Below are 25,297 nucleotides of genomic sequence, written 5' to 3' on the forward strand. Positions count from 1 at the left end.
CTCGTGACTTAAATACATCTAACTTTTCTAAATATTCTTCAACCTGTTCTTCCCCTATTTTGCCTAGCATTCCTTCTCCCTTGTTAATATTAATTGTGTTAAGTATTGGTCACCACTAACTTTTTAGTGAAGACTTAAGCAAAATAGGCATTAAACACCTCAGCCTTCTTGATATCATCAGTTATTAGATCTCATTTTCCACTAAGTAGGGGACCTATACTTTGTCATCTTTCTCTTGCTCCTAATGTATTTATAGAATCTCTGCTTATTGCCTTTTCAGTCCCTTGCTAGATATAACTCATTTTGTGCCTTAGCCTTTCTGATTTCATCCCTATGTGCCTGTGCTATTCTTTTAGACTCCTCCTCAATTTGTCCAGGTTACCACTTTTTTGTAGGATTCTTGTTTGATTTTCAGCTCCTTAAACAGCTCCTAATGGAGCAACACTGGCCTCTTATTATTCTTCCTATCTTTCTTTTGCATCCTCCACAGAGTTACACGTGATCTGTTCTTTATTTCCTTCAGCATATTCATACCTACGAGTGGGACAGAAAGGTGCATGGATCTAGTCATTGTCTATGAAATATTCCTGTAGCAGGGCAGAAAGCCTTTTCCCCTCTCCACCTGCAGCATTGTTCAATAGGCCAGGTGCAATGCAGGGTTTGTTCTCCTCAGTGGACTAATTGGCCCAATGGTCAAATCCTGTCCAGCAACACCTATACATGACTTTTAAAGAAATGCAAGATTTCGTCTAGGTAATCAATGTTTTCCTCCCACAAATCAAGACATCCATGTCTCAGGGCCCCACTTGTGACTCTGATGGGGTCAGTGAGGAATGCACCAAAGTCACAGAGGGACCTGTGTCCAAGTCCCTCCATCCCCATGTCCTGAATCAAAGAAGGCTGGCCCACTGTGTTTTCTGCAGAGGGTTGGTCTCACCAATAAGCCAGGCAAACAGCTGGTCGTTAAGTAACATCTAGAGCCAAAATGGAACTCCCTCCCTGAAGGTCTAGCTGCCAGCAAAGCGGGAAAAGGATTGAAGAGTCAAAACCAAAGTTGGGGGGAAGGGCTGGGCACAGAGTGGGGAAAGGGTATTCATCAGTTTGCTGAATTGCTAGGGAGAAGCCCCACAGCTGACAAACACTCCCCTTTCCTGAAAGCAAACACAATGGCTTAACATCTCAACCACGTGGGAGACAGCCAACATCATTCTCTAGGAACACTGGCGCAGAGGCAGGACTAACCATTTAAAATAACCAAAGACTCAGAATGTGGCACTTTCCTCCCTGCAGGACACACGTGTATTTCAACCTTCCAACGAGCACCGTCAGTTATGATTTGTGGCAGCAACTGCTCCTCCAGGGAAGAGATGCACCTTGTTTACAATGGTGTCCTGTTCATTATTACTTGGCTCTGCCCACAAGAAAGAATGATGTGTTCATGGGTGCCTCGATTATGGTATTTGAGGTGCCTGGCGGCTTAGGCATAGGAGCCATGAGACAAGCTGGGGAAATAGGAGGTAGTATGGTCCAGTGGATAGGGCACTGGTCTAGAACTCAGGAGACCTAGCTCTGCTAATGACCTGCCATCTGACCTTAGGCAAGGCCCTTCAGCTCCCTGTGTCTCAGTTTCCCCCATCTCTAAAATGGAGGCAATGCTACATACCCTCTTTTGTAAAGTGCCTTGAGACTTACAGATGTAAAGAACTAAGACGGAGTGGAATTAGCAACAACAACATGCTGGGTATTTGTGGAAGGGAATGAAGGAAGCGATGGGATGTAGAGAAGGAATGGGTGTCTCTAAGGTACTGAGGATTGGGCAGGTTGTCAGCAAGGGGTGGCTTGCAAGGTTCTGAAAGGCTAAGTCAGCAGTAGGGGCTGCAGTCCATCTAAAATGGGGGTATCACTCGGACTACAGCTCTTCCTCTCTACGGCCCTGTCTTTACAAGAAAGTTGCACCAGTTTAAATTCAATCTGTTTTAAAACCAATTAAGTTAAACCAATGCAATCCCCTTTGTGGACACTCTTATAGCAGTTTATTTAAAACCAGTTTAAAAAAATTTAAAATAAACTGAAAAACCTTGTTTAAAGCAAAATAAGAATCTCCCCTTTCGCACTGCTTTAAGTCACAGCATAACTCTAAATGAGGTTTAAATTCACCTCTTAAATTGAATGCAGGGGGGAACTTTCTTGTGTAGATAAGTCCTAAGGGTTCTGTTGCTGCATCATATGAGGAGGAGGAGAGAAAGTTCTCACTGCTCAGATCCAGGCTCAAGGAAGGAGCTTCAACACCCTCTCAGTTTTTGCCTGCCCTTTCTGCCCATCAGTGCCAAGCAGACGACTCAGAACAATAGCTCCTTCTCCCAACTACAATGCTTAACAATACTTTACATGCCCAAAGAGTAGCTACTTCTGTCTGAGGATCTCAAAGCACTTTGAGAACACTAATGAATTAAGTATTAGGGGGTAGCCATGTTAGTCTGTATCCACAACAAAGAGGAGTCTGGTGGCACCTTAAAGACTAACAGATTTATTTGGGCATAAGCTTTCATGGGTAAAAAACCCACTTCTTCAGATGCATGGAGTGAAAAACCTACTATGAATTACTCATTTCACACAGCCACTGAGGCCAAGAGTTTAGGAAAATTCAAGAGAGGATTAGACTTTTAATTATACTTACTATTAAGGTTCCATTTATAAATTGGTTAATAATAAATAATAACATTTAGCTCTTATGTAGCAAGTGGTTTGTAGATGCTCTAAGCATGTTACAGACATGAGTGGCATGTCACAGAAGATTATAAGCACGCTGCTATAAGATATTGTAGATTATTGTAAGCTATGGTTATAAGCAGGCTATTAACCTCTTGGACTTGGTAACAATCTATAACAAGTGAGTGCCTGTTTATTAAATACCGATTAATCACTTTTTAGCCCTTTCTGAACAGAACAGAATATAAAATGTGAGCAGACATTTATCTAGCTCATCAGAACATCTGCAGTTACAGCAGGTATCAGTGTTAACAGGGACATAAATTCTCCTGCTTCAAGGCAGAAGCCAAACACTAACTGATGGAGGTTGAGAAGAAACATCCTCCTTGAAGGAGGTTATTCCAAAACTGTCCCCTGTTGTGTTTCTTACATCTTCCTCTGGTGCTGGCCACTGTCAGTATGGCAATTCCATCCTTCCCCCACCCCGTAAAGACAGGCAAATCGAGGCAGAGCAGCCAACCGTCTCCCTTAACATCATACAGCAAGTCAGCGGCAGAGCTTCGAATGTAATCCAGGTCTCCCGACTCTGTGTCCTAACCACTAGGCCATGCTGCGAGCACAGTTTGCCCCAACAACTGCTTGGTGAAAGGCCCCATTTATAGGTTCTGGCTGGAACGACCGTTTGTTTTATACTGGGTCTTTGTGTTCCTCTCATTGGAGCTGACAGCCTCCCTGTAGCGGAGGAGCTCCCCCCGCCCCGAGACACTTCTAATGGGAAAGCAAATCACGGAGCTGGAACGTAAGGCTGGCTCCCAGAAGGGGCCCTGCTCTCCAATTATTCCAATCAAATCACAGCAGCGTCATAAGGGGAATGAGGGTGGATGTTACAAGCAGGCAGGGCATGGGCACACTAACACACCAGTATGGTGTGGCAACAAGAGCTGAAGAGGGAACTGAACTGACCTGTACACAGAAGCTGAAGCAACTAACAGGACTTAACCAAAACAGACAGTATTTCACCTGCTTTGTGTAGGTCACAGACAGCACATCTGAGATATCCGCACCGTGCATGTGTTGAAGGAAGAGGTTCCAGAACAATTGCATTAATACTCGCACTTCAGGCATCTGCACTCACAATCTACCCTGAAACCACACACTGGGGCATATCCCACCTGAGTGACAAGCCAGGGCACAGTCCCTGCAGCTCTCAAGTGATTCCACAAAGAGCCACCAGCTGGCACGTGGCAGACTGCAGAGAAGATGGAGATATTTCAATAAGCAAACTGATTTTCAGGCTGGGGGAGGTTAACAAACAGCGAGCTCCCGTTCATGCAGGCTTTTACTGCAGAAGGATTTAGGTCATCTTCTAACCTGAGCTAATAGGCATCAAACAGAGCAGCAATACACAGCCAACCTAGGGGCAAAGAACAAGCATCTGCACGGAAAGATTGCAGATTGTTCTGGGATGACTGTAGAGTGTTCCTGCAGGATTAGAGAATAAAAACTGAGCTCCATACTCAGCAGCCAGCCGTCCATTCTACATGCCACGAAATGCATCACCAGGAAACGTGCCACTAGGTATTACAGCACAGATTTGTTAAATGGCTAAATCAGGGGTTGAGAGGTTGCTTTCTGGCTTCTTCAGCCAGAGAACCCCTATGACTGCTGGGTTCACAACTGAACATGGAGTGTTTGGGGGGGGATGGGGGATTAAAAGCATTATTGAAAACCTTTTCAGGTGTGAAAACTCAGTTTCAATAACGGTTGGGATAGGGTTTTCAATAAAAACTGTGACAAACAGATTTAAAAGGTCAGAAGGCACCATTATAATCAGCTAATCTGACCCCTGTATAGCACTGGCCTAAATTCCCTCTAAGCTGCGTGGCCACGCAGCGGCTATCAAAGGTCACGCAGGCAGGGAGAGGTGCTTCTCCCCGGCCCCAGGCTGCTGCGGCGAGAGAGGGCTGGGGGCGTCCCTCTCTCTTCACCGCAACCCCAGGGCAGCCTGCACCCCAAACCCCTCATGCCGGGCCCCACCCCAGAGCCTGCACCCCCAGCCAGAGCCCTCACACCCCAACCCTCTGTCCCAGCCCTGAGCCCCCTCCCACACGCCGAACCCCGCGGCCCCACCCCCTACATCACATCACCTCCATATTGGTGCACATAAAATTAATTCTACACATGGACATCAAAAATTAGAAGGAACATGAGCACTGGCCACAAATTTCCTCCAGTTACCCCTGTATTGAGCACATTAACTTGTACTTGACTACAGCATATCTCCCAGACAGGCATCCAGTCTCGACGGACAAGACTTCCATCTGCGTTCTCTTCATTCGAACTTGTAAATGAGAGCGGGTCGGAAAATGAAAAATTAGTTTCATGGAAAACATCTCAGCCATTCTGATTGAGAGAGATTTTAAATGGAACCTTTTTTTAATTTTTACGATATTTTTGAAATTTGTGTTGAAAAACATTATCCAAAATGTTATTGAAACTGGGTTTCTGCAGCCAAACAAACAGTCTGGGTAGCCATTTTAGTAGTGCTTTTTTTTCTACAATGACATTTTTTGTGAAACATCATAAAAATGTTTTTCCATGAAAATGTTAGATTAAAAAATGGATCAAGAGACCACTTTTTGATGCAAAATTTTTTCTTCCATACATTTTGACCAGCTCTACCCCTAAGGAGCAAACCAACTCAAGTAGCATGTACCATATCCCTCTGTTCCCAACATGACAGAAAGGTCCAAACAACTAACTATAGGGATGAAGCTTGAGGAGGGAGGAAGAAGGGGATGGCTGGTCAGGAACAAACCAAAAGCATTTCAGGCGAGTGTCTCAGCACACCGCTTTCCCCCAGTGTGAAGATGGTTTCATCCCCCATCCCCCAATGCACCACTCACCCTGTTGATGGCCACTCTGGCCCTGTAGAAAGTGGTGGTCCCCTCGTTGTCGGGGATGGCTCAATTCCCCCTGAGAAAGAACACAGAGAAGGAGTGAGAGAAAACAATGAGGTCTGGTTTTGTGGAGAGGGTACCACTAAGAACAGAAGAGCGGTCATACTGGGTCAGACCAAAAGCCCATCTAGCCCAGTATCCTGTCTTCTGACAGTCGCCAATGCCAGGTGCTTCAGAGGGAATGAACAGAACAGGTCATCATCAAGTGATCCATCCCCTGTTGCTCATTCCCAGCTTCTGGCAAACAGTCTCTTAACACAGTTTATAATTAGGCTTGGCAGCATTCAATTTTTACTTTTTAAAATAATTTTCATGGATAATTTCAATGTTTGTTTTTAAGAATTTTTTTATATTTTTATCCGTTTTAAATTTTCACAGCTATGGGAAATAGAGGGGTGGGGGTCATACAATTATTTAGTGACCGATGCAGAGATTCAGAAAGTTAAAACATTCTAAATCATTACAACACAAATTGTCAACATCACATGTCAAAAATACACAAAATAACTACCCTTAAGGCAACAAACCATATCTGTTTTTACTATCCATTCGCTAGTCCGTTTGTAACCAGCCTCATTCAAAAGTCTAAATCAGTGGATTTTAACTAATAAGTTCTCCAACAGCATTTTCCTTACTTTGCTTATCAGTGGAAATTTTTTTTTATTTGGTTGGATATTGACATTTACCGACATATACCAATAAAAAACTAATCCTTCCAAGCCTATTATTTGTGTTATAGCTGCTCCTAGAAGCCCCAACTGAGAAGAAGACCCATCTGTGCAAGGCACCACACGTAGTCCCTGCTTTGAAGAACTTACAGGCTAAACAGATTAGAGAAAGGATGGAAAGGGAAAGAGACAAGGAGGTGAAGTGACTTGCCAACCAACGTCATACAGCAGGTCAGTTGCCAGAGCTGGGACTAGTGTTCTAAGTCCCATATCCACTGGGCCACACTGCCTCTCAAAATTGGGTAACACTGTTTGCACCCACATCTGGTTACTTGCAGCCCCTGCTACAAGGGTGTTATAGAAGCTCAGATACTACAGTGATGAGGGCCATACAAATACCTAGAGAGATAGTGGAGTACCACTGGGTGAGGAAGTGGGAGTAAAGTTGAAGAAGTGCAACTGGGATTGCTGGCTGTGGCAGTCTGTGGGAGGAATTACTGGGAAGTAAATTGTGTCCCTCTCAACAATACAGGGTCTTACACATTCTTTTACACCAAAGTGGCCTAGTGGATAGGGCACTGGAGTAGGATTCGGGAGACCTGGAAATATTCTTAGGTACACTAGGCTTTTCACTCTGGAGACCACAGTTCAAGTTCCGGGGCCAGGCCTCAAGCGGAAATGAGTGTGTGTGTGTGTGGGGGGGGGGGGTTTCATCTCAATCTCTAATGGGCCATCTAGGGAAAAAAATGGCATCACAGCAGCCTCTCCATTCAGGAGAGGCCCAGGACTGACACAACCGAGGTTGGAGATGCGCTGTCAGAGCTGATGGTGGGAGAGGCATTGAATATCAGGGAGAGCTACAGGTCGGGATTATGATGCAGATTTATGTGTAGGCAGAGGGGCAATAGGGGAAACCAGGAACAAGTGCACTGGCAGAGATGCGATGGGGCAGCTCTCATATTCTGTGTCAAATTCTAGATACGTTCATAGACTCCTCTTTTTAAAAAATAAATAAATAAAATAAGTCATCTAACTGACATGATCAAATCCCTTCCACACTAACACCACCATGCTCATTTAGCAACTCTAAGCCAACTAGGTGGATCGGTCTATTTTTATTTAGTCGCTGGTACATCACCTCGGTTATGAGCTCAACAGGGATGCAAGGAAGGATGGAAGTATGACAGGAGTGATTTAAAGCCGCAAAACAACAAAATCTCCCTTGTGGAGTCTCAAATCAGCCTCAGTGCGCTCAAAGGCTGGGGAAAATGCAGATGAAAAGCAAGCGAACCATGGTGCCCCCATCTCAGGACGCTGAGGAAGGATGGGCAGCTGGGAGAGGAGATAAAGACAAGCAGTCAGGCACCTGCCGCTGGGATCCCCCCTTTCCCTCCCTCCTTCCCATTGGGGTACATTAACAACACAGGGACACAAGGATCCCCCAGCTGAATGACTCTGCTGCAGCTAGCAAGCATGAATATGCATCAGTTATTATGTAGCAGCTGATCCCATGCACACTGCTGATTTACAGGCCAAGTGGGATTGCTAAACAAATCCCTTTTTCACCCCCCACATGCTCACGCTGGCCTCTTTGCTCTGCACTGACAGGTGCTGTGAATTAACGCGGAATGCAGGGATTGGGACGGGAAGAGAAGACAGCTACTCCATCACTAAGTGCAAAGCAGGGAAAGATGGGTGAGGAGCTGTCTGGAACAGCCCAGGGATGCACTGAAGGGTCTCCTTCCTGAGTACAGAGTAGAAGATACGGGGGAAGAGTGCCTGGAAGGGACATCAGAGTCCACAGGCTCCAGTCACCTCTATAGTGCTAGTGTTGGTGAAAGGTGCCAGACTGACCTCCCTGAGTCTTCTGTCTGGCTCTTCCAAAACAGGCACAGCAGCAGCAGTGTAAGCTCCACCCCACTGCCACGCCAGCCAGCAGCAACTGGGGGGACCATTTCTAGAGGTCAGGAGGCAATTAAGTCTCCATACTCATGCTGCTCAGAGCACTGCCCAGGAAGCCAATTAATGCTGCGTCCTGGACGCAGCCCACTGACTCAGTGTGTGTGCACTACTGAGAGGCCACCCCCAGCAAGCGTTTTATCAAAAGGGGAAGGAAGGCTGGGTTTAGGGTTAAGGCACAAGACTGGGAGTCAGGAGCTTGTGCTGTTCCCAGATATACCACAGCCTCACTTTGTAGCCCTGGGTAAATCAAACAACTGGATTTTTGGAGTCCCTCAGTGTTGGTCTAAATACGCGCTCACCTAAGCAGGGTGGATAAAAATCAATTAATAAATAAAAAAAATCTGTTTTCATTTATATCAGTCTTTTTATAAATTAACCTATTTAATTTTTTATTATTTAAATATTATTTAAATTTGAAATTATGGCAACCTATGTTAAGGCCTAAATTTACTATCATCTATTAAAATAATTTCAATTAAATTAAAGAAAAATATTCAAGCAGTATACGTTTTCTACTAAAGTTTTAAAGAAATTCAAAATACCAGACTGGTGGAAGTCACTGGCTAAGCACCGGGAACCTGAGACTGCAGAAGTGCTACACCAGCTTTTGACAGCAGTAGCCTCTTCCGCAGGTACAGAGAATATTTTCTTCATTTCAGTTGATCAACTAGTTCAGTTCATTCCGTGAACTAGTCATTGATTTAAATAATAATTTAAATCAAATGGAAAGCCTCAATTTAAATAATTGATTTTAAATCAGATTTTCCATTTGTACTTAGTTATTTTCTTTAAAAAAGGTACACTCTCAATAGCAGATATAACCAGTAAATCATGTTGATTTACAACTAGAGCCGTTATGCTAAATTTGGTACATCTTTTTGCCACCTCGGAGGGGACATGATAACTATATACATTTATTGAAGCAATTATACAGCTTAATGTTTTGATTCTTATTAATTGTACATTTTTAGTGAGTCAGAAAATGGTGAGGGATATATTGCTTATTGACTAGATAATTAACTTAATAGGGTCTTTTTTATGACCTGCAGTCATAGCAGGTTTTTCCCCTGCTCCAGTTCCCAAGTGTTGAAATCAACACTAGAGGCTGCCCTCTGAAGAACGTTGTCCCTTTTTCCTCGCTTTGATACCAGTATTGCTCCTTTCTTGTTGCACACAGTTCACTAAATACAGGGAATACTTTTGTTTAATAAGTCAGTTTTAAATACAAAACATGTTTGGATATTTTTTTCCTTATATATCCAGCACATTTAAGGTAGATTTCTTTAACTACTAAAAAACAATTTTAAAATGCTGATTTTTGCATTTTTAAACTGAATTCCAATATCCATCCAAATATGACATCATAATGCCACCTTGCTCTTATATTGCACTTTCAGCCATAGATCTCAAAGCACTTTATAAAGGAAATCAGTATAATTATCCCCAAATGCAGCTTGGACACAAAATCACAAATAAAAAGATAAACTTATTAAATACAAAATGCATCATTCACCATTTTTAACATAATAAAAATTAAAAAGAATCTGAATAAAATTATCTTAAGCTATATAATTGCTTAAATAACTGTGTATAGATATAGTGCAGAGGTTCTCAAACTGTGGTCAGTGGACCACCAGTGGTCTGGGAGCTCCATTCAGGTGGTCCATGGACAGTTCCCTCTAAGGTGCACACCTGGGCAGCCACACACAAGAGAATGAAGGGCCACCCACCTAAGTAGTCCAGGCGCAGCTCCACTAATTAGGTGCCTGGACCCTGGAGAAGACGCACATGTAAGGTGAGGTGGTGGCCTTGGGGGGGAATAGGGAGTAGGGGGAATTTGGGACACGCAGGGCTGCAGCAGTCAGAGAAAGAGGTGACTTTCCCCAGCTCCAGGGCTGCAGCTGCCGGGGAGAGATCCCCCCCCTTCCCAGCCCCACCAATGTGGGTGTTGTGGCAAGAGAGAGGGGGCACATCCATTGCATAAGAAAGGTAAGACTATGGATATTAAAATATGAGCTGTGTGCTTTTTTGTGTAGAACAAAAACTTACTATTAAGTTTGTTTTTTTATACAGTGCTTTTATCCAAAGCACTTTACAATAGTTAGCTAGCGGTGCAAACAACATTTGGAAAGAGCATTAAGTGGTTCACCGAGACCCTCAGCAATTTTCAAGTGGTCCGCGAAAAAAAAAAGTTTGAGAACCACTGATATAGTGTATTCCCTCCTGCTTAACAAAAAGTACCACCAAATTACACCTACCTTTGAGAATCAACCTCTCTTTGTAAAATAACTAAAAAGTAAAAGTACAAATTACAAGATTAAAATCAATTATTTAAATCAAGGTTTCCGGCTTGATATAAATCATAATTAAAATTGGTGATTTAAATCTCCGATTTAAAAATCTATCCACCCTGCACTGTAGTCAATGAGAGTTTTACCATAGATTTAGGGGAGAGCAGAGTTAGGCCAACGCAGAATGCTTTTGAAAATCTCACCCCATAACCTCTTTGTTTCCCCATCTGTAAAAATAGCCAACCACAAGGGTCTTGTGAGACTCAATTAACATCTGCTGAGTTCTTCAAGATATTCTAATATAAGGTGCCACAGAAGCATAAAATAGTCTGACTTCTACTACTGTGGAGTTCGTTCTGGGATTCAAATGGTGCTTGGACGGAGCAAAGAATCCATCTCTCGCTACAAGGCCAGCTTGCCCTCTTCCGTTTAGTTCACCTTCAGCATCCTCTGCACAGACCTGAACCACTGTCAGCGTGGCTGCCTGCTCCTAGACTTACAGAAATCTGCTGGCACTGAAACAGGACGGATGCGCCGCTTGGTTTTGGAGTGACAGGCATGGGAACACTTCATGAGGATTCCAGTTTAAGTGGTCCAATTTCTCCTATCCCTATCTCCACCCCAAAGAGCTTATAAATGGACAGACAAAGATATTATCCCCATTTTACAGATTGGCAACTGAGGTACAGAGATTAAGTGACTTGTCCAAGTTCACAAACGAAGCCTATGGCAGAACTGGGGATTTCTGATTATGCAAGCCCCGGTTTTAACCACAAGACTGTCCTCCTGGTCAGTTGTGCTGGTCAGTTATGCAGGAGACAAGAGCATTGTGAGAAAGAGGGTCATTCCATTACCCCAGCCAGCCTCCAGCATCTGCCTATAAATCTGCATGGTCAGCAAAAATGGGTTCCCCCCACTCACAGCCTCCTTAGGAACATGCTGCAGCGATGACATGCAGGGCTTGGCCAGGCTCACCAGCCAGCACACGCAGAGATGGATCAAAGCTGAACAGAACACACAGAAAGCAAGGCCCCAGACCTGCAGGGAACAAGGCTCTACCTCAGAAAAAATTAGCCAACGTTTTAAGTTTTAATTAAAAAAACTGGAAAGGGGAGCAAAGGGAAAACGAAGAAGTAGGTGGCGTGGCCTATGTAAGTCAAGTCTTTTCTAGAGTAAAATAGCTGGATAGTTCAAACAAAGCAGTGAACCTGCTGCATGATTCTTGGGAGACCTGTACTGCTAATCTAGTGCACTTTAGGCAACTATGCTCACCCCTTACGTATAAGCCCACCTATTCTATCCCCACCATCGTTCCCAATATGAAATCTGTGGAGGTGCACAAGGGAAGACACAAAAAGGAAAGGGGGCTCAAGTCCACTGGCAGCAGGACTGAAATTAAACCCTTAGTGCTCATCTGTAGGCACATTTATAAAAGCGAATGTAATACACACTACTAGATAAACCATAGGACACAGCAGACTAATCCTTAGACACTTCACATGATACAGGTCATGAGGCAATGGTGTAATTTAAAAGAACATTCCATGAAAGCACTCTCTGACCAGCATATGCAAGATTCATACGTGGTACATGTGCTTACATGCAACAAAGTTCCAGGCAAAACAGGAAAGTGAGCCTCAAAGCCAATCTAAAGGCACCCTCTTACCCTAAGACAAAACATCTTTCACCTTAGCTCCTGGCTCTCCTCCCCAAAAAGCCACTGATGTCCTAGCAGACATATATACAGAATGTGCAAGCAATATGTATTTTTCAACACCCACCTACCAGTTTAACAGACTGTTAGTACAGTGTTTGGGGACGGTTACTGTAGAATATTTTTAAACTTAAAGAGAGGACTTTGCTCATAGATGCTTAATCTGTGATTATTAGTATTTGTATTACAGTAGCACCTAGAGACTCCACTTGAAATCAAGGCCTTGTTGTGCCAGGTGCTGTACAAACCCATTATAAAACACACAGTCTCTACCCTGAAGAGCTTACAACCCAAACAGACAAGACAGACAAAGGGAAAAAACAGAGGCAGAGAAGATAAGTGACTTGCTCAAGGTCATACAGTAGCTCAGTGGCAGAGCCACAGATAGACCCCCGCACTTCCCTGACTCCTAGTCCAGCACCACCACTGCCTCAACAAAGCTTACTTGACTTGGTAAGAGTTGAGTCAGACTCATCCACTATGTCTCAGTACCTAGCAGCCCAAAGCAGTGCTTTTATTTCAGCTTTGCTCAGAGTTTGCTTTAGAAAAGGATCATTGGGGACATTTTACTGATCCACTTCTTTCAGCTTCTAGTCCAATTTTTGAAATCCTACTACATCTCTCACTCCTCTTCTTTTCCCCACATAGGCTTCTCTCTCATGTTCGGTCTCCCCTTTTCCACCACCTGCTCCACTACTGGGAAGAGCAAAAGTTACCTATGGAAACAAACTTCCCCATTTCCTGCATGGCAGCACCTTCCTTGCAGTGACACGGCAGCTCAAGGGAGGATACAATCCCTAGCAAACAAACAGGAATTAGCAATGGCCTTTCCGAATGGTCAGCACTGCCTGAAGCAATTCAGTCCCCCAGGCTACAGCTATTTTATCCCCCAGCCATTCCAGTAGAAGGATGCAGGCACTGCCAAAAGGAACAGGAAGAGGAAACAGGGTCAGAGTTGCACTCAAGATAAGGCTTCTGGGGCGACCTTCAGAGTCCAGTTCACTTACAACAGCTGATTTCATCCGGTTCCCTTTTGACCTGAACAGACCAAAGGCATCATTCTGAGAGAAGCCTGAATTTCAGCCTCTAAACGATGAACTCCTTGGAGAGGAGGAAAGTCCCGTGCAGCTATCTGGGGGAAGCCACAGCACAGAGAAGACCTGAAGCGCCGCTAAGTGCTCCTCCTAAAGCCTATTGGTGCCAAGTCAAAACATGTCTCCCAGATAACTAAATTCTGCAGACAACCTATAAACAGACTCCTTGCCCCCATCCTCCTCACACCCATCCCCGCTGGAAACTTTACGAGCCACAGTACAATACATTCACGCACACTGCATATGGTCCCAATTTACAGAGTACCAGATCATAGAGCTCCAGGGTTGCAGGCTTCCTGTGGAATGTCTGGTTTGTGAACGGTTTCCCCTTCAGCACCGATGCTTGACCCAGGAGCCTGCCCCACCATAGCCGTGCGCAGGCCAGTCACCCAGAGAAATGAAGAGCAATCCCACTAACTCTACCCCATTTCAACCATCAGCCCTATGGGATCCAGCCAGCCCCAATGCTACATGCATCTCCAGCGTGAGTTGAGCCAATACCCACTTTTCCAGGAAAGGACTTAAATATCCCAGCCAACCTGAAGCAAGAAAATGGAATGGAGCAGTTGGCTAACCAGAGAGAGATTGTTGTTCAAGTATTAAGCAAAATGAGAGAGAAATTAATAGAGACCATAAAATATTTGGCAGAATGTTCCTCTTAATTGTGTTAGTACAGGCAAGATGCAATGCCAGAGGACTAAGGTAGTGATGTGTAGGAACGCGATCAAATTTTACACACATACATACACACTCCTTGTACTGATATTCCACCATCTTAGATCATCAGATATTAAAAATACAGAAGGAATTTTCAAACTCTAATATACTTTTCACTACTATGGTGTGTGTTTGTTTGGGGGGGTGGGAGTAGGGAGTAATGGCAGTTCACTCAGCTCCCAACTCAGATACTTTCTCTAGGGTAACTGGTTAAGAGCACAGGCAGTCTCATACTGGATCAGTCCTTTGGACCACTTACCTCAATATCCTGTGCCAGTACTAGGTGCTCTGAGGAAGGAGCAACAAACCTGCAGTATAACTGGCCTACTGGGGAAGCTTTTCCTAAACCCCCATTAGTTACAAGTTTACTTGTGCCCTGAAGCAGGAGAGTCTCTACCCCTCCCAAACCCAGGGAGGTTATTATTTAGTAGTAGTGCCTAGCAACCCCAGTCATAGACCAGGACCCCACTGCGCCAGGCACTGTACAAATGCAGAATAAAGACATTGTCCCTGTCCCAAAGAGCTCACAAATTATGTTCTTACTACAGATGTTCTTATGTCCATAAAATCTTCAAATCTTTTTCCACAGTCCCGCTAAGCTCTTTGGTCTCAATGACATCTTGTGGCAATGAGTTCCACAGTTTAATTGTACAGTGTGCAGAAAACTATTTCCTTTTTCTGGTTTTATATTTGCTACCTTTGGGTTTCTTTCAATGTCTCTGCATCTCAATTTCACCTTCTGGCTTCATATCGTCATGATATGGGAAGCTAGAAAAATGTCTTTGGTGTCTTTTGAAAAATCCCAGCATCTGCTGTTATTTACTAAAGATGAGAAGATGAATCTAAAATAGAGAGGCAGCCTAGTCTAGCAGATAGGACCCTGGACTGGAGTCTGGAAGACCTGGGTCCTTATCGCAGCTCTGCTACTGACCTGCTGTGGGAACTTGGGCACGCTCTGGGCCTCAGTTTTCCCTTCCATCTTTTTGCTGTCTTGGCTGTTTAGACTGTAAAATTTTCAAGGCAGGGATGTCTCAATCTGTTTGTACAGTGCCCTGCACAATGAAGCCTTATTTTAGGATGAGGCCCCTAGATGCTACAGTAATACAAATAATAGACAACAACAAAAAAACTGTAAGAATGTCTCTTAAAACCTCCTGTAGCATAAAGACTCCAGGTTGACCAACGCTCTGAATTAAAATATGCTAGGCCAGATTCTCAGATGGTGTAAATTAGTTGAGGATGTATCCTTTTAAGTCAAATCATCTTCCTTTGGCAGGTTTTACATTGACAAATCTAACCTGACAATTGCAAGATTACTTCTGACTTTTAAACTCACAGGTCGGTCTGCAGCCTCTCCCTTCCTTTGGGAAATTTAAAACCTTCTGCCTTCTTCATAATAAACATGCAGAAGAGTTTAAGACTGTCAGGTGGCGCAAGCCTAAAATTCTAGGTTTGGTTTTGTGGTTAATGTTTTTATGAAGCCAAATATTATTAATAGAAACGTTTTTATGGATCTTAAAAAGTACAGGAATAAATTCAGTGAACACAGCTTTGTTTCCAGATAAGCAGTGCGTGCATCCCCAAACATTGCAGTACTGGGCCACAGCTCAAGCCTGAATGACTACACTGCAATTCTATAGCCCCACACCCCATGAGCCCGAATCAGCTGATAGGGGCCAGTCATGGCTGTTTTACTGCAGTGTAGATGTACCCTCCGAGTACAAACCTGGGTACTTTTTAGCCTACAATTATGATTGTTACCATGTTAAAAGGGACAGTCGACTCAAAATCATAAAACAAGCATCTTCATCTGCTTCAGAGTAGCAGCCGCGTTAGTCTGTATCTGCAAAAAAGAAAAGGAGTACTTGTGGCACCTTAGAGCCTAACCAATTTATTTGAGCATAAGCTTTCGGGAGCTACAGCTCACTTCATCGGATGCATTCAGTGGAAAATCTGTGTTACTGGTCACACCTTCGATTATTGAGATGGCAGTAATTTTTGAAATCCAGTTTGCTTGTCACTCTAATTACTATCAACATCACACCCCACTTGGAGAAGGAAGGGGCAAAAAAACCCCAAACAAACAAACAAACGAGGCCAGTCTCTCTTCCACAAATTCTCAGTGCTACGATGTCTGGATTTCAAACACTGCAAGGAAAAGTGCATTTCTTTGGAAGCAACTGTTTTCACTGGATTTTTTAATTATGGAAACATTTTTATGGATCTTACTCTGTATATAATATTCCCCACCACCAATACAAAGTCTTGACCAAACTTAAATTGCTGCAATAACCGTTTATCACTGAGGTGGGCAAACTACGGCCGGCGAGCCATTTTAAGCTGGCCAGCGAGCTCCAGCTGGGGCACCGGGGTGGGGGAGCCGCACCATGAGACTCGGCCCCACTCTGGTGCTCCAGCTGAGGCACCGGCTCAGGGGCTGCACCACGCGGCTCCTGGAAGCTGCGGAACGGCCCCGCTCCGAGGGTCATAGGCCGCTCCACGCCTAAGATCCGGAGAAGGAACATGCCACTGCTTCTGGGAACCGCCTGAGGTAAGTGCCGCTCAAAGCCTGCACCCCTGAGCCTCTCCCCATGCCCCAAACCCCTGCCCCAGCCCTAATCCCTCTCCTGCTCAAACCCCTTGATCCCAGCACAGCACACCCTCCTGCACCCCATATCTCTCATCCCCAGCCCCACCCCAGAGCCCGCACCCCCACTGGAACCTGCACCCCTTCCCACACCCCTGCCCCAGCCCTGATCCCCCTCCCACCCTCTGAACCCCTCAGTCCCAGCTCAGAGCACCATCTTACACCCCAAACTCCTCACCCCCAGCCCCACCCCAGAGCCCGCACCTGCAACCAGAGCCCTCACCCCCTCCCACACCCCAACCCCAATTTTGGGAGCATTCCATACAATTTGTATTTCCTGATGTGGCCCTTGGGCCAAAAACTTTGCCCACCCCTGGTTTATCGGGAAGCACCCTCAAGTTAATCTACTGAAATATTCCATGATCAGACATTAGAATGAATTCATTTAGTATTTGTTAAATGAGACAAGGCTACCTACAGCTTCTGGGGAGGCAGATAACTGTACACAGACAGCATCCGTGAGCTCTGCTCTGCTGAGACCGCTTCATTTCAGAAAAGGGAGTAGCCTGCGACAGAGAATAGGATGCGTCAAAGAGTAATGGCCTCCTGCTGCTGCAAAGAAGCTGCCTCATGAGATTGTTTTTTTTACCATAACAAGAATAATATTCACAGCAACATCAACCAGCTCTTCATTGCCTCCTCACACCCCACTCTTTAAATAAAATAAAAATGGCAATACTATTTCAAGCAGAGCTTTTCGATAACCTGGATAAGAGAGAGATTCCATGAAGTGCACTTGGGACTTGGTTAACTGCAAATCTAGTTAACATGAAAGGAACTGAGAGACACGATGGTGGAGGACTGTACAAAATTGTAAAGTGAGATAAGATGGGTTAGGGTGCTTTAAAAATAAAGCTCTATGCTATGTCCAGGGTGAACAAGGCTGAGATAGCACAGACCTTCATTTTTATTTCCAAATCAGCAGACACTGATCCTGCTATAACATCCTGTTAGAATAACTTTACTTCTGTTACACCAGTGATTCTCAACCAGGGGTACACAGGGTTCTTCCAGGGAGCACATCAACTCATCTACATATTTGCCTAGTTTTACAACAGGCTACAAAAAAAAGCACTAGCAATGCCAATACAAAGTAAACTTTCAAACAGACAATGACTTGTTTATACTTCTCTATAGACTATACACTGAAATGTAAGTACAATATTTATATTTCAATTGATTTATATTATAATTCTATGGTAAAAATGAGAAAGTCAGCAATTTTTCAATAACAGTGTGCCGTGACACTTTTGTATTTTTATGTCTGAGTTTGTAAGCAAGTAGTTTTTAAACCAGGTGAAACTTGGGGTATGCAAGACAATTCAGACTCCTGAAAGGGGTACAGTACTCTGGAAAGGTTTAGAACCACTGTGTTACACTATCTTCCCAACTGCGTTTGGTGTAAGGGAGAGAGATACTCACCCCTTTACTACTAGACCTGTTGCTCTTTGAGTGGTTTAGGTACCTCTTGGTCTGCTAGCCACACACCAGTAAATGAACATGCTAGTATGATTGGCCGGCATAGACTCCACCTGGCAAAACTTATGGAAAGAGCAATTGTAAGTGCTATGTATATTAAATGGCTTCCCATCCACAACCACTAGGGGAAAAAAGCTCCCAGAATCTCTCAGAGGGTTAACTTGTAGCAACAACTTGCTCCCAACCAGAGCATGCCTGGTTCAAAATAGCAAAATGATTAGGAATACCAATGGCACAATGGTAACAAAAGTAGACCATTTGTTAAGTAAACATGAGAGAGAGAACAAACACCTGCCTTTAAACAATTAAAGTTAAAATCCACCTACACCTCAGGGACAAGAGAGTTGTGCGAGACAAAAATATCAACCAAAAGCCTCCTAAAAGCAAGAACCTCTCCCTAGGATCTACAGAGATTCAGTTCAGACTCTGACACTGATTCAGTCTATCACCTTGGACAAGTTACTTAACCTTTCCATCCACTTCCAGTCCTTTATTTATTTATTTATTTATTTAAAAGGGGATTATACTGACCTACCTCATATGGTCTTGGGGAGCATTAGCTAATGGTTGCAAACCTCTTTCTATCCTAGGTACTCATGTGTCTCCCATTACCATAGTATCTGAGCACATCACAATCTTTAACTCATTTATCCTCACGGCACACTTATGCTATTATCCCCTTGTGACAGATGGGGGAACTGAGAGACAGAGCCCGAGTGACCTGCTCAAGGTCACACAGGAAATCTGTGATGGAGTTGAGAACTGAACTCAGGTCTCTGGAGTCCTAGACTAACTACTGGACCATCCTTCCTCTCTTTTAAAGTTACGAAGTGCTATATAATTCCTAAGGGTTGAGTTCTGCCCTTGTACAGAAAGTGCAACTTTTACTGCCCACCGTAGGAATTGCTGGTGTTCAGCACCTCTAAAGAGGAAATCTTAGGCGTTTTTCTGGCTAGATTCGGCACTGCCCTCTTATTTGTAGTACCAGAATTATACCAGGGGTTCAACAAGCACAGGAAAAGATTCAGGTAGCAACCAAATTTCTCCCCCCTTCCCTTCCCCCCCCCACACCTACCTTCTTATCCAAATTATGTTCAGGTCATGCTGATTCCAACCATTTATCAAATGTCAGTGCATCTGACCCATTAGCTAGGAGAGCTAAAATCCCAAGCATGTCACTAAGCATCTCCCACTGTCCTACAAATTGTCCAGTCACCAGTTTCTAGTGTCTTCCCATATAGTTCTCTTTTTTTATTGGAGGCATAGGAATGAATAACTCAACAAGCACATTCTGGAGGGCATATCCAAACAGAAGCAAATTGAAATAAATGATTGGGCCAAAGGGCTAAAACCCAACAATGATGATTTTCTTACAAACAAAAATGAGTTCTATTCAGCCGTGACCAACATTAAGAATTACAGAAACTGTGTTCCTCTCATTGCCTACACAGATCTAGCTTAAGTTTTTGCACAGTGCCTATCAGCATGGAGTCATAAAAGAGCAGAGCAAAGTACTGTGTCTGACTGCAATCATACACAACAGGTTGAGAGCTCAGGGGTTACAGCACTGGTCTTGTAAACCAAAAGGCCTGAATTAATGTATCTTTGTGGCTTTGGCTATTTGTTTTCCCAATTTAACTGGGAGAAATAATGGCAGCAGATATTACAGACAAACTGCTAGAAGAGTTGGGCTTATACACATTGCCCACAGATCCACCTGTTAAGAAGCAGGAATCGCAAGCAGCAAGAGGACACACTAAGCAAAACAAAAAGAAAAGGAGTACTTGTGGCACCTTAGAGACTAACCAATTTATTTGAGCATAAGCTTTTGTGAGCTACAGCTCACTTCATCGGATGCATACTGTGGAAACAGCAGAAGACATTATATACACATTATATACACATGGTCTCTGTGTATATAATGTCTTCTGCAGTTTCCACAGTATGCATCCGATGAAGTGAGCTGTAGCTCACAAAAGCTCATGCTCAGATAAATTGGTTAGTCTCTAAGGTGCCACAAGTACTCCTTTTCTTTTTGCGAATACAGACTAATACGGCTGTTACTCTAAAACCTAAGCAAAACAAAGATTCTCTCCATCCTTGAGCGACTATGTGCGAGTCTCAGAGTACTTGATGCTTTGCCAGACACCACTTTGCTGTGAGAATTATCAAAAGACAAACTATATATTGTACCAAAGTTCAGTGGGGGAAGGAAAACAGTGAAAATAGCAGAAACACACACAATCTTTTTTAACTACTGGGCAATGACACAAACACAACCACCACCCTGAACTGCTCCTTATCCTGGACTGTCTTATGTTTTCACTCTTCATTGCACAAGGTCTCTCTGTCCTGTGGCAGTAGATTCTGGAAGCAGAGGAGAGTCTGCTTGCCCGTGCCCTGACAGCAAGTAGGCACATGTGGATGGGGTGGAAAGAGAGGAAGGTTTGGAAAAGCCCCTTCTGGAAGTATTACTGAGATTGCTGGAGGAAGACGTGACACAATGAAATCTCTCCAGCACCCCTGGGTTGGCACAAGTCTACCTAACACCACAAAGAGAGGCTAGATGCCTAGATATGTGATTCTATTGCAACTCTGATATCCAGTGCTAGCGATGCACCCAGGACACTCGGGGTGAAATGACCAACCTGGCACCACCCTCTCGCGTGAGATGCAATTTGATGATGCCAGCTGTATTATCCACTGTAGAGAAAAAGTCTTCAGAGGTTAGCTACTGAACTCCACAGGTTCCCTCCCCTGACAGATTCCTTAGCAACACTCCTTCCAAAATGCTTGGTACGCCACATTCCTGCCGCCATGCCCATTGGGCCAACCTGTGCGAAATCAGGCATGATGGAACAAGTGCTTTTGATCAAAGGGAAAACTCAGCCAGCCAGGAGAATTCCACTCATTTTATCAGGTCTTGCCCCACCATCCAGCTCTAGCAAAAAATTTTACATTGCCAGCACACACATCCTTCTGTAATTTATCATCAAGACTTAACACCCCGGGAACAGAGACGGTCTCTCACTGTGTGTCCGTACAGCGCCTCGCACAACAGGGTTGTTCGCAGGAAATGCACTTGCTGTATATAGAGTTGCAAGGCATCTTCCCAGCATCTCACACCCCCATCCCAGTCTTTCATTCCTGGCATCTTGCTACCCAAACCAGAGGGTGCTGGAAGTGCTGTGAGGCAGCAGGCTTGGTCTCAGGTGAGAAGCAAGAATGAGAGAGCTCTGAAGGGAGCACCATGCAACCTTTCATTGCAAGGACAGAGGCTACAACGAGGGACTCACTTAAATCCACCGAAGTCAGAGGGCTGATACCTGAGGCTTCTTGCTCTATCGCCAGCTGCTCTGCACAAGCAGCACAGGGGTTTCAGAGCAATAAGTGACGGCTTGGATCTAACAGGTTGTAAAACCACCATAAACAGTATCAGCAGCCCCAAGTCTCCATTGCTCTAAGGACGCTTTTCACCCTCCAAGGAAGCCCCTAAGCTAGGAATGTTGCTCAGAAAGCAGATCCACCATCTTCATGGCTGCATTGTGTAAAGAGAGAGGGGTACGACTGGTATATCTGGTTCTGTGCCACCACACCACCTCACCCACAGTGCCAGGAGCATGGTGAGAGCATCACTGCGCTCCTGCTACTCCCACCTGCCACACTGGTCCTCAAGGTGTCACTGCAGCAACATGTAAATTACAGCAGCCCTGACGCTACCCTAACTTATGCCAGGGGCTGGGCAACCCCAGAATACAAGGAGCGGTAAGGGGAGCAGAACAACACGGAACATAGCTTAGCCAGAATAGGAAGCTGAGCCCTTGGGTTTCTCATCAGGCTACATTTATTGCCATTTATGAGTTTAAATCAGATTTTAAAAAATAATCATGTGCTCCGATACTGGGAGAGCTCCCCACTGTACCATACACAGGGAGGAGAGCAGCAACTCCCAGGAGATATTTAGTGAAGTCCTCCAGCTGTTCCAGGAGCAACATTCCACTGGCTCAGGGCTAGCAAGTCACCAGGTGAGGAGCTGCCTTTGGGGGGAGGGAAGGCAAGAAGAGTAGGTGGAGAGAGAGAGACAGCTCAGAAAGGACAAGAGGAGGTAGTCCCTAAGTAGGTCCCTAACTGTCTCACTGTTACCTTGCATCTATTTGGGCCTCTAGGTGCGACTGTAATTCAAACAATACAAGATCTGGTCATTTATTGTTTGAATCTATTTGCTGAATCCACCCACTGTCTTTCATCTTGAACTGTAAGCTCTCCTTGGGGTTGGGACTATCTTTTCATTGTGCGTGTACAGTGCCTAACACCAAAGTCTTGATCCCCAAGCGGGGCCTCTAGGTGCGACTGTAATTCAAACAATAAAAGACAGGGTCATGCCTGGAAACAGTCCTATTTTCTGTAGAGAATATTCAGCAATATTCCCCCCCCAACAAGATTCAGAGGGATCTAGGTCAATTTGGGGGGTGCGGGGAGAAGACAGGGGACACCTAAGATAGTAAGTGGAAGACCATGTTGCAAGTGTAACCTCCCTTCTGAGCCCACAGTAGGAAAAGTGAAATTTACAGGCCTCCAGCCACTATGTGTAACAAGAACTGTGGTGTCTGGAGAGTCTGGTAGGTTCACTTTGCAGATGTTAATTCCTAGACTGGAGCAGGAGAGACAGACATAGAAGAATAGGGCTGGGAGAAGGGGAAGATACAATTAACATGTATACTGGGTGGATGAGACAATACCAATAAAAAAAAAAAAAAAAAAAAAACACGCTCCAGGGGAGGCCTAGGATTTTTAGACTGCTCTCAAGGTCTCTCTCTTTTTCTTCTTTCATTACTTCTTCTGATATATGATCCTTTGGGATTGGCAACACTGTAGTTTTGATGCAGACAAATGTAAAATAATGAGTCTAGGGGCACGAAGCCAAAGCAGAGAATACATATTAAAAAGAAATGTCATGCCATTGGACTGGCCAGGAGAGAGATTTAGGAGTTATTGTAAATGATTCTTGAGCCATCAGCCCTGATGTTATAGAAAATAAGGAAATTAAGAGCAAACAGGGAGGGCAGGCAGAGTAATTTTTCCTCTGACAGTGGGATAAACATATGGAATAGACCATTAAGAGAGGCCATCAACTACAAACAGGAAAAATGAACTTAGGGACTGCATGACATTTGCCTGGAGAGAAACTGGATTGAAGACTTCAGAGGAAAACAAAAGGGAAGGGCCAGGTTCAAATGAACTCCTAGAAAGAGTGAATTATTGCAAGTAAAGTCCCCCCACTCCCACCGCCACCTCTTCCTGCCCTCATTGGCTCCCTTGTGTCTCTTCAGACTCTAAACTGAATCTCTTCAACATGCTGAAAAAAAACAAGTACTTACTCCCATCATCCCAGCAGAGCCAACACAGCTGCAGAAGAGAGAGTTGGACCCATTTAGCCCAGCACATCAACACAATTGCCAATCAAATACTGATTCCCACCGCATTCACTGATAGCGAGCAGGAAAATTTGACTTTCAGAGATCCATGCTAGGGTTGCAGTAGTGTTGTTTTAGATTGTGCAAAGAATAAGCCTGATCTTGGCATCCCAATGGGAAACTAGAGATGGACACCTCGGATGACTTCTTAAGTGAGACACTGTGCTGACTACCGGCCTGACCCAACCGTGGGGATCAGACCTCAGTGCAACACTACCAAGTCTCACCAACGACCGTGCACCTGTAGAATGGTCCAGATGCACTTCGTACCATGCTTCCCACTGATTTGTTGTGTGCAACCTTCCTCTTCAGTTTTTCTGGTACTTTAAACTGGGCCATAGGAACAGCCACAAGCTTCCTTCTCTTTAAATCACCTCATTTCCTCTAAGTCTCAGTAGACTTCCCCTCCGTGTCCCAGTACTGTCCACCAGGTACTGCTGGCCTTCTGCTTAAGACTGTGAAGATTTTGTGCTACTACTTGCCACTGAGAATCAGTAGCCCATACAGGTGGCAGTTTTGTACAGCACGGCACATCAGCCAACCTCATATAAATAATGCAACTCTGTTGCCTCCAGGAAACCCTCCAAGTCCTGAACACCCTCTTCTTTTTCTAGCCTTGCTGCCCTGAGTGAAAGTCCATTGATGCAAGTCTGATAATGCAGAACAGTTTAGCTTTCCAAAGACTGCACCGTCATTTACCTGCCGTAACAATGCAGTCTGGAGCATGGCAGAGTCTGAGAGAAGGGGACCGACAGCACAAATACTCTCTTTAAAGAGTCTGGCATCTGAATCACATTATCCCAAGAGGACAGAGCTGGAGGGACAGGTCCACATTATACAGAACTGTACCTGCATGTACTAGAGGCGAAAGTAGGGGAAGGCGAGAGTCTTTTCTCCTCATTTCTTATTTGCCGGCACCAGTAAAACAAATCAGTGAGAGGCCCATTTTCTGTACAAATCCAGACATTCTGTAACCAAAGTACAAGTCTTTAAGAACACAAAAGTCTGCCTTTATTAAGGGCCTATAGCCATCCACCTTATTCTATAAACCTATCACATATTATAAGCTGGACAGTATGGGGCTGATCAGTACTCAGGTTGGAGACCTCCAGAGAACAACTACTACTGAGTCCGCAATGACCAACTGACTCCGCCAGGTATAAGGAAGCACCATACAGCGAGAGGTGCTATCTTTTAGGATGTATGGAATACCAATGTCATCACTACTTGTGGTCATTAAAGACCCCCCTACACCAACGGTTTCCAAACCTTTCTTATTGCATACCCCCTTCCAGATCTCCCAGCTGCCCACATCTCCCTACCCTTCTCATCACTGATACTTTGTGTTCTTCTTAAACACCAACTATCATTAGCCATCTGCCCATATTTCACTGTTATGTACAGATGTATAGTGCAACGTATACAACCGAAACCCCCCACAAACACACTAAGTTCTGAGCTATGTTACACTGGACAGTTGTTGGGCAATTGAACCTACGCTGTACGGTGATTGGAGGCGAGGGCTCTGTAAGTCAGCATGTCTGTGTTCTCATTGGTACATCTTGAAGTAAATTAACTACTG

At 44.5% G+C, this 25,297-nt stretch overlaps 1 protein-coding gene across 7 annotated transcripts in view; it reads right to left on the reverse strand.

Annotated features, from left to right (window-relative positions):
- HRAS (HRas proto-oncogene, GTPase) overlaps window positions 1-25,297 on the reverse strand; it is a 72,824-nt gene that overhangs the window by 31,341 nt on the left and 16,186 nt on the right. For 5 of the 7 annotated variants that reach the window (XR_012159312.1, XM_073347113.1, XM_073347110.1 and 2 more), the window contains exon 2: window positions 5,616-5,685. The exons of the other annotated variants lie outside the window; for them this stretch is intronic. The gene's annotated coding sequence lies outside the window, so the exon portion shown is untranslated. The remainder of the gene's footprint in view (window positions 1-5,615; window positions 5,686-25,297) is intronic. 7 annotated transcript variants of the gene reach the window in all.

The sequence above is a fragment of the Lepidochelys kempii genome, chromosome 6, assembly GCF_965140265.1.
Source record: "Lepidochelys kempii isolate rLepKem1 chromosome 6, rLepKem1.hap2, whole genome shotgun sequence".
In the NCBI taxonomy this organism is placed as follows: domain Eukaryota; kingdom Metazoa; phylum Chordata; order Testudines; family Cheloniidae; genus Lepidochelys; species Lepidochelys kempii.